Genomic DNA, 11,127 nt, shown 5'->3' with positions numbered 1-11,127 from the left:
AAGCTCAGACAACTTCAATTGCGAGTGTTGGCAGTATTCATCCTGATAGACCCGAGTGTCTTCAATGTGGTTGACATCATCTAGTTCAATGTCGAACAACTGAGACTGGTTGTTTCCAATGTGGTGCATGGATCATTTCATTCGGGAGTGTCCTGAGATGGTTAAAAGAGAAGTAATACCGAGTGTAAGATTAGACAATGCCCCCGTTAGAAGCAGACCTCAGAGAAGTTCAGGAATAGAGGCAGGTAAAGGTGCATCTAGAGATTTAGCAGTGAGACCAGATGTTAAAGCACCTACAAGGACCTATGCTATCTGTGCTCGTGAAAAGGCATCCTCCCTCGATGTAATTACGGGTACATTTTCTCTTCATGATACTAATGTTATTGTTTTGATTGATCCGGGTTCGACCCATTCCTAAGTTTGCATGAAATTGATGCCTAGTATGAACATGTCCATAGAGTCTACGAGATTTGTGATTAAAGTATGGAATCTATTGGGTCAGTATGCATTAGTAGACAAAGTATGTAAAAATTGCCCTTTGATGATTAGAGGTTACTGTTTTTCGGCCGATCTCATGCTATTTCCATTTGATGAGTTTGATGTGATTCTTGGTATAGATTGGTTGACTATGCATGACGTGATAGTGAATTGTGGAAAGAAATTCATTGAGTTGAAATGCGAAAATGGTGAAATTCTTTAGGTTAATTTAGATGAGTCAAATAGTTCAATTGCCATGATTTCTGTTATGTCTGCTCAGAAATGCTTGAGAAAAGGATATGAAGCTTATCTTGCTTTTGTGTTGAATACTAAAGATCCAGAGTTGAAAATTGAATCAGTGCCTGTGGTATGTGAGTTTCCTGATGTGTTTCCGGAAGAACTACCAGGTTTGCCTCCTATCAAAGAAGTTGACTTTGGTATTGAATTGGTTCCGAGTACAACACCCATTTCTATTGCTTCTTATAGAATGGTTCCAATGGAATTGAGAGAATTGAAAGTTTAGTTGCAGGAACTAACAGAGAAAGGCTTTCCAAGACCTAGTTGTTCACCATGGGGTGCACTAGTACTCTTTGTGAAAAAGAAAGATGGTTCGATGAGATTGTGCATAGATTATCGGTAGCTTAACAAGGTGACTATTAAGAAAAAGTATCAACTGCCTAGAATTGACGATTTCTTTGATCAATTGAAGGGAGCTACTGTGTTCTCTAATATAGATTTCAAATTTGGATATTATCAGTTATGAGTTAAAGAGTCAGATGTTCCGAAGACTGCTTTCCGGACTAGGTATAGCCATTATGAGTTCCTTGTGATGCCATTTGGCTTTACTAATGCTCCTGCCATTTTCATGGACTTAATGAACTGAATTTTCAGACCTTACTTGGATAAATTTGTAGTTGGGTTCATTGATGATATCTTGATTTATTCTTATGATGAGACTGGGCATTTAGAGCATTTGAGAATGGTTTTATAGACTTTGAGAGATAATCAGCTTTATGCCAAGTTTATCAAAAGTGAGTTCTTGTTATGGGAAGTTGGTTTTCTTGGACATATACTCTCAGGTGAAGGTATTAGAGTTGATCCGAGCAAGATTTCAGCCATAGTTGATTGGAAGCCTCCTAGGAATGTATCAGTGGTCAGAAGTTTTCTTGGTCTCGCTGGCTATTATAGACGATTTGTAGAGGAATTTTCCATGATAGCTACTCTATTGACAAGATTGATATAGAAAGATGTCAAGTTTGAATGGACTGAAAAGTGTCAGCAAAGTTTTGACAAGTTAAAGGCATTGTTGACTGAAGCTCCTGTCTTAGTACAACCAGAACTGGGTAAAAAGTTTTTGATTTACAGTGATGCATCCTTGAATGGACTAGGCTGTGTACTTATGCAAAAAGGAAAGGTAATTACTTATGCCTCTAGACAGCTAAAGCCACATGAGAAAAATTATCCAATACATGATTTAGAGCTAGCTGCTATTGTGTTTGCATTGAAAATCTAGAGACATCACTTGTATGGTGAGAAGTGTTGAATATTTACTGATCATAAAAGTTTGAAATACTTGATGACTCAGAAAGACTTGAACTTGAGGCAAAGAAGATGGCTAGAGTTGATTAAAGATTATGAACTAGTGATCGATTATCACCCGGGTAAGGCAAACGTAGTTGCTGATGCTTTGAGTAGAAAATATTTATTTGCATTAAGAGCTTTGAACACTAGTTTAACCATATCAGATGATGGTTCTATCTTAGCTGAATTAAGAGCTAAGCTAATGTTTCTTGAAGAAATTTGTGAAGTTCAGAAAGATGATAGTGAGTTGCAAGCCGAAAAAGCTCAGTGTGAGTCGAGTATAGAGTCATATTTTCAGATCAATTCTGACAGTTGTTTCATGTTTAGAAACTGGATATGTGTACCAAAGAATGATGAGCTTATTCGAAACATTTTAGAGGAAGCACATAGTAGTTCTTTGTCTATTCATCCAAGTAGTACAAAGATATATAATGATTTGAAAAAAAATGTATTGGTGGGTAGGAATGAAGAGAGATATCTCAGAGTCTGTTTCTAAATGCTTGGTCTGTCAACAGGTAAAAGCCGAACATCAGGTACCTTCAGGTTTATTGTAGCCTGTGTTAGTTCCTAAGTGGAAATGAGACCGAGTTGTCATGGATTTTGTGACAGGATTGCCGTTGACACCAAGAAAGAAAAATGCAATATGGGTTGTAATTGATAAGCTAATGAAGTCGACTCATTTTATTCCAGTTCGTATGGATTATTCACTTGACAAGTTGGCCGAGTTGTATATTTCAGTGATAATCAGACTACATAGAGTACTGTTATCGATTATTTTAGATAGAGACCCGGGATTCACTTCGCGATTTTGGAAGAAGTTACAGGAAGCTTTAGGCACAAAGTTGAGTTTTAGTACAGCTTTCCATCCTCAAACCGATGGTTAGTTAGAGAGAGTTATTCAGATACTTGAGGATATGCTCAGATGTTGTGTCTTAGAATTTCAAGGTAGTTGGGAGAAATATTTGCCGTTGGTAGAGTTTGCTTATAATAATAGTTACCAATCAATTTTGAAACCTCTTTATTCTTAGGCTAGATAATAAAAAGACAGACATTACTAGTACTTTTAGTTCCTTTGGGTTCGACAATCCGATCTTGCTAAAACTATACTACTGTTCAATAGGTACACTTGTCTACATCACGATAATAGTTAGTTCAAGAACGAGTAATTATAAATATTTAAAACCTATCACGAAATCACGCGATCAAGGCGTACTACCTTTTCTAGGATACCTTTGATTTCACGGTTCACTGGTGATAACCAGTAGCAATCTTGTGCTTCACATCATATTTTTCAAGCAACCACTTAAGCCACTTGTTCATTTAATGAGAACCTTCATCACTAATAATAGCTCTTGGAGTCCCAAATCGTGTAAACACATGCTTATGTAGGAATCACATGACTACCTTAGCAACATTTGTAGGGTACGCTTCAGCTTCAACCCACTTGGATACATAGTAACTAAGATGTATTTGTTCCCATACGAAGAAGGAAACGGCCAAAAAAGTCAATGCCCCATATGTCGAATAATTCAATCTCCAAAATATTTGTTAAGCTCATTTCATTCCTCCTTGATATGTTTCTGCTCCTCTGGCAATTATCACAATTCTTTATATAGGCATAAGCATCTTTAAATAGTGTAGACCAAAAGAAACCTGCTTGCAAAACCTTAGCTGCAGTACGTGCACCACCAAAGTGTCCCCCACTTGGAGATAAATAACAATGATATAAGATCTCAGCATCTCACTTTCAGCTACACACTTTGGGATTTTATTATCTGCACACTGTTTAAACAAGAACGGATCTTCCCAGAAATAATACTGACTATCATGATGGAATTTCTTCCTTTGTTGGTATGTCATTTCTTGAGGAATTATTCCACATGCAAGATAATTGGCAAAATCAACAAACTAAGGTGTTTTATGAATTCGACTCACCTCAAATAAGTGTCCATCTAGGAAATTCTCGTTGATAGGAACATGTGATCGAGTTACCTCATCTTGCTCCAACCTCGACAGACGATCAGCTACTTGATTTTCAACACCTTTTGTAACACCCCCGTACCAGAGACCGTCACCGGAGTCGAGCATGAGGTGTTAACGGACTTAATTCGTTAATTAAACAGCTCAAACAATTTATTTTAGAATTTCCAGACAAGCTGGCTAACTGCATCACAGTCGCTAAAAAATCCATATCTCGAGTTACGAAACTTGAAATCAAATTCTATAATTTTTTCCTAAAACTAGACTCATATATCTACTTAATAATTGTTTTCTAGAATTTTTGGTAGGGCCAATTAGTACAGTTTATTAGTTAAAGTTTCCTCTGTGTTAGGGTTCGGCTACTCTGACCCCTGTGTGTTACGAATAAGATATCTACATGTACAGAGTTTCAATGACTATTCTGTTTGTTTCTCATAATACTAGACTCAATAAGGATTTCATAAATGTAAGGTTAAACTCCTAATTATTTTTGTACAATTTATGGTTAATTTTTATAGTCAGAATAGGGGATTCAGAGATCACTCTAAACCTATTCCACTAAAACTTAAATATCTCATAAAATATAACTCATTTACCTGTTTAGTTTCTCTCATATGAAAATAGACTCATCAAGATTCGATTTGATAACTTATTCATCATTTAATTCCATTTCTACTATTTTTAGTGATTTTTCAAATTCACATCACTGCTGCTGTCTAATTCTGTTTTGTGGCCAATTTTACCTTTCCAAGGATTTTCATGGTTTGGTAAGACATAAAGCATACATGTTATCATATATAAACTTGATTAGCCATTGCAATAGCTAATCATTCCCAAACATTTCCATTCAACCCATGGGCCATATCGTAAGATTATACACACAAAATGATTGGAATGCTATACATGCCATATTTCCAAAAATTACAAGTCATTATACCGCGATTGTCCAGTGATAGTGTGAGCGTGCCTCCGACTGTCCCGATCTCCAAATTGGCTTGTCAAAACTACAAAGAATGAAAAGGAGGGAGTAAGCATAAATGCTTAGTAAGTCCACATGCAAATAACAAATAACTTAATAAAGCAATTATACCAACCAACATTAGCATAATATCACCAAAACATATATCACATTTTAATTCATCATTCATCATCTTACCATATTATTGTTTTCGTATCAAGTCTCAACCCGAGGACTAAGTACATACCTGTCCAAAGTGCCCATTCCACAACATTTACCAATACGTCACTTGCATCTTGAGTATTCTTCCATTTCACTAAAATTTTACGTGTTAAACACATCAGAATTTAACTCGGATACATGGAAAGTTTGCACATAAGTGCCACATATGTAGCCAAGCTACCATGTAACCCTCCCATAAGCGAACTCGGACTCAACTCAACGAGCTCGGATGCCTAGTTACATTTCATGAACTCGGACTCAACTAAACGAGTTCGAAAATTCGAATCTATAAGTTACTCGGACTCAACTCAACGAGCTCGGATGCCCAAATATCCTAATCTATTCCTAAGGTTCAACGGGACTTTCCTCGTTCATACTCCTTTACCATTCTCCTTGGAATACCAATGATAATACTTCGGTAGTCTTTCACATTTTTCACATAATTCATAAAATTTTTGCATGTTGTCCAACAATGACCACACAGCGTAGAATTACATGATAACAGTCATAATATCGTACAATAGCATTAAATGATTTAAAATAACGGTTTTATTACAATATTTACATATGAACTTACCTTGATACAAAATGAGAATAGTCGAGCCTATTCCTCGTAACCTTTATTTTTCCCCCGATCTCGACTCGAATCTCTTTTCTCTTGATCTATAATACCAAATTAATTTATTTAATACACACATTCATCAAAACAGCCCCTAGTACGAACTTTGGCAAAATTACCATTTTGCCTCTAAACTTTCACATATTTACACTTTTGCCCCAAGGCTCATAAATTAAACCTCATCCTATTTCTTATGTTTTATGATATGCTGATCATTTTTCCCTTTTATAGCAACATCAAATTCACACTCTAACATGTACTTATGAATATTAGGTATTTTTACCGATTATGTCATTTTACTCGTTTTTACGAAAAATCACTTAGCAAAAGTTGTTTAACACAATCTCAACCTTCATATTCTACCATCAAACATCAAAATTCATACATATCATCCATGGGTAAAATTTTAAATATAAACCCTAGCTCAAAATATTGGTAGAAATAGGTAAACAGAGCTAAGAAGATTTCAAAAATGTAAAGAACATTAAAAACGGGCATAGAAATCACTTAGAACCAAGGCTTAAAAGTGTTGAAACCCTAGCTATGGTGGAGAGCAAAAAATGGCAGCAACTTATGGAGAAGATGATCATTTTTGTGTTATTTTTCCCATTTTATTTCATTTAATATCCAAATGACCAAAATGCCCTACCTTACTAAACTTTCATCCATGTCCAATTTTTGTCCATAAACTTAGAAATTGGTCAAATTTCTATTTAAGACCTCCTAATTAATATTTCAAAGCAATTTCATACTAGAAACTTCTAGAATGCAAGTTTTACAACTTATTCAATTTAGTCCCTAACTTCAAATTAAGCACTTTATGCATAAAATTTCTTCACGAAATTTTAACACAATCATGCAATCATACCATAGACCTCAAAATAATCATAAAATAATTATTTCTATCTTGAATTTTGTGGTCCCAAAACCACTATTCCGATTATGCCCTAATTTGGGTTATCACACCTTTTTTCTCTTGGATCTCAAGGTCAAATTCTTGGAGTAAAAGTATCCAACGAATTAGCCTCAGTTTTGCATCTTTCTTCGTGAGCAAGTGTTTAATGGCCACAAGGTCAGTAAATACTATAACTTTGGTACCTATAAGGTATGAACGAAATTTGTTAAAAACAAATACTATAGCAAATAGTTCCATTTCAGTTACCGTATAATTGAGTTGGGCTCCTGTCAAGGTTTTACTTGCATAGTAAATGGGGTGGAACACTTTATTTTTTCTTTGACCCATCACAGCTCCAACAGCATAATGACTTGCATCGCACTTCAACTTAAAATGTGTGCTCCAATCGGGTGTAATGATTATTGGGGCTGAGATTAACCCTTTTTTTAGCTCTTCAAAAGCTTCTAAGCATGCTTTGTTAAAATCAAACACTGTATCTTTCTCTAACAACAAACACAATGGTTTAGAAATTTTCAAAAAATCTTTGATAAACCATCGATAAAAACCTGCATGGCCTAAGAAATTTCTAACTCTTTTCACATTCATTGAGGTCGGTAATCTTTCAATTACGTCCACCTTTACTTTGTTGACTTCAATTCCTTTCTTTGAAATTCTATGCCCAAAGACAATCACTTCCTTAACCATAAAATGGCATTTCTCCCAGTTAAGGACAAGATTTGTCTCTTTGCATCTCTTAAGTACCTTAACCAAATTACTCAAACAAATATCATAAGTGTTACCAAAAATAGAAAAATCATCCATGAAAACCTCAATAAAATTTTCAACCATAGAAGTGAATATTGCCATCATGCATCGTTGAAAGGTTACAGGTGCGTTGCATAAACCAAAATGCATTCGCCTAAAAGCAAACGTATCATACGGACAAGTAAAGGTTGTTTTATGTTAGTCTTCCGGGGCTATAACTATTTGCTTATATCCCGAATAACCATCTAAAAAATAATAGAATTCATTACCTACCAGTCGATCTAACATCTGATCCATAAAAGGCAACGGAAAATGGTCCTTTCGAGTGGCTTTATTTAGCTTTCTATAGTCAACACAAATTCTCCAACCAGTAATAGTTCCTGTTGGGATCAATTCATTACGCTCATTCTCAACAATCGTAATTCCACCTTTCTTCGGCACACCTTGCACCGGACTTACCCACAAACTATCTGAAATAGGATAGATGATTCCTGCATCTAGCCATTTGATCACTTCCTTTTTCACAACATCCTTCATAATAGGATTAAGCCTCCTTTGCCCATCAATTCGATCTTTTTCACCTTCCTCTAGAATAATTTTATGCATGAAAAATGAATGGCTTATACCTTAAATATCAGCTATGGTCCAACCAATTGCTTTCTTAAATTTCTTTAGAACAACAATTAGTTGCTCCTCTTGATCTTTTGTTAGTTCTGCTAAAATAATCACAGGCAAAGTGGAACGTCACCTAAATAAATGTATTTCAAATGGGAAGGAAGTATCTTTAGTTCGAATGTAGGTGGTTCTTTGATTGACAAATTGGGTTGTACAAATTCTCTAACTACCAACTCCAACGGTTCAAACCCCGTGGATTGAATAAAATTTATCGAATTGGCTTCCACCAGAACCATGTTTTCTTCACTTTCTTTGTAACAGCCCGATTTAGACCCAATTCAGAATGGTGGTTTTGGGACTATGAATCCGAGTCAGAAAAGTTTTTTAAAATTATTTTTTGTGTTTATTATGTGTGAATTTATATCTGTGAAATTTTTGTGTTTTAATTTTTCCGTTTGAGTGCTGATTTAATAAAAAAGGGCTTAATCGCGTAAAATGAAAATTGATGGTTTAATGTGTAAGGGCCAAATTGAATATGTCTTTATAATTTGAAGTATTTATAATGCAATTTGTCCATGAGAACATGATATGGACGGTTTTGGCCAAGAATTATAATGGTTTCATATTTTATTTTAAAGGTTAAATATGTAAAATGATTATTAAGTTATAATAATATAAAACATAAAATCAAAACCTAAGTGTTCATCTTCTTGGTTTGACCAAATAATAAAAATAAAAAAAGAAAAATAAAGCTTTTAAGGGTTCGGCCAAAGACAAGCTTGATAAAGGTATGCAATGAGTTCGATTTTTGATAATTTTTACATTTTTGAGATCGTTGCAGTGTAATGTACAAAGCCCATGCTTGAATTCATGATTTTGATGAATATTTTGAGTTATTCCATTGATGAATAATTGAGTTTTGTGATGTTAGATGATGAGTTATGAAAGATATGTTTTGGATTAATATGTTTTGTATTGGAATTTTTGATGAATTTGAGTAATTAGGGCTAAATTGCAAAAATAATAAATTAAGGGACTAAAATATGGAATAAATGAAATGTATGGACTTGTATGAACATAAGGAACATTCAGCCTAAGCATAGTGTATTCAAATTTTGGATGTTTTGTGTTTTGTGCAATTTGGACTAAATTGTAAAAAGTGTGCAATGTTAAGGACAAAATGGTAAATTTCCCATTTATTTTTTTTGGATTAAATTGAATGAAATTTTATTTGAATGGGTTTAATTAGAATATGTTTAGATCAAGAACCAAAGAAATTAGATTTGGATCGGGGAAAAAGTTGTTGACTAATCTTTTCGTTCCAATTATCGTTTTCCGAGGTAAGTTTATAAGCAAATAGATGTTATTGATTTGATTAAATACGAACTATATTTGCTTAAATGAATAATGTGATAGTACATATATGTGGATGCCGAATATGAATAAGCTTAAAATCTATGTGTATGAGTTCGATTCGATCGAGTTTCGACATCCGAAAGCCCCGTACGAACCTTAAGAATAGCTAGGATACATATGTCATGACATAGGATTTTTGATATGTGTTCTTGTGTAAGACCACGTCTGGGATGTTGGCATCGATAGTTAATTATGTGCAATACCCTGTTTGGGATAGTGGCATCAATATGTGATTACATGTAAGTCCACGTCTGGGACGTTGGCATTGTATGATATGCGTGATTATCCGAGTATCCTATTCATTTACAAATGGTTCAATGGGCAATGATAAGTTGTGATCGAATGTGTAAATTAAGCTAAAGTGAACAGGTATGTGATAGTTGATTACCTATTTGAAAATAAGGTAAGTTGGTTATTTGATATGTGATGCAAATTATACATGATGTTAATGTAAATATATGTGTATTTGTGAAATATATTCGACCACATGTTATGTATAAGTATGTGATATTAAAGTTTGATTCATGAGTTTATGCATATGAGTGTATATATATATTCGGCTATATAATGATATTATGCCTTTGAAATTAAGTGATACTAATAGATATGTATATTTCGCCAAGATAAAGTTTATATATGTGATAGTATATGTTGTATATGAAACCGTAAGCTTGAAGTTAAATGTGATTATGATAGCGGGAATTGGTTTGGTTAAATTGAGTTGATTATGTCAATGAGTTATTTATTTGCTTATGACTTACTAAGCTATGATAGCTTACTATGTGTGTATGTTTGCCTCTATTTTATATATTTTGGAGACAAGTTACGAGTTCGGGGATCGTCAGCGAAGTTTATCACACTATCAACTATTTTGGTACTTTTATAAGTTTGAACTAGAACCTATGGCATGTATAGGCTAGTTTATATATTTGATTTTGGGGTATGTAAATATGAGCCATGCGAAAATGGCTTATTATTTTGCTAAGCTTGGATTTTATGCTTTGATCAAATGATGGTTATGTTTGGTTTTGATGTTTTGGCTATGGTTTATTAATATTTGTGGCTTGAGTAATGATGTAAATTATGGATGTGTTTTTTATTTGTGGTACATGTTTTGATAAGCATGAGATGACTTTGCTATATCTTGTGAAATTGGTTATTTGGTGTGGTTCATTATTGACATGAAATTTGATATATAATTCTTCTTGTAAATTGACTTGGAATTGGTAGATGATGTGCATGGATATTCGGCTAATGATAGATAAATTAAATATATATTCATATGACATATTTATTTGCGGTTTGATATTTAAAGGTCAAGTGATTAGTATAATGTTTGATTCTTTGGTTATGTGCATAAAGGGTTAATGGCTACTTTGATTCGGTTACTTATTAGCAAATAATGACTATGTATTAGGTATGTTTTGCTAGCTAAATGGATAGTCATAAAGTGACAAGTTGACTTTTGTATTCGGTTGTACAATGGTAAAATTAATTTAAGATTGAATGGTGGAATTGGTGTGACTTTAGTGGTTAATTTTGATAACCGAACAGGTGAGAAATGAATTGGTTGTGTACTTGTAATTTTGTCATGATGTT

The sequence above is a fragment of the Gossypium arboreum genome, chromosome 3 (assembly GCF_025698485.1).
Source record: "Gossypium arboreum isolate Shixiya-1 chromosome 3, ASM2569848v2, whole genome shotgun sequence".
In the NCBI taxonomy this organism is placed as follows: Eukaryota; Viridiplantae; Streptophyta; class Magnoliopsida; order Malvales; family Malvaceae; genus Gossypium; species Gossypium arboreum.
Note: the sequence above shows the minus strand (reverse complement) of the source record.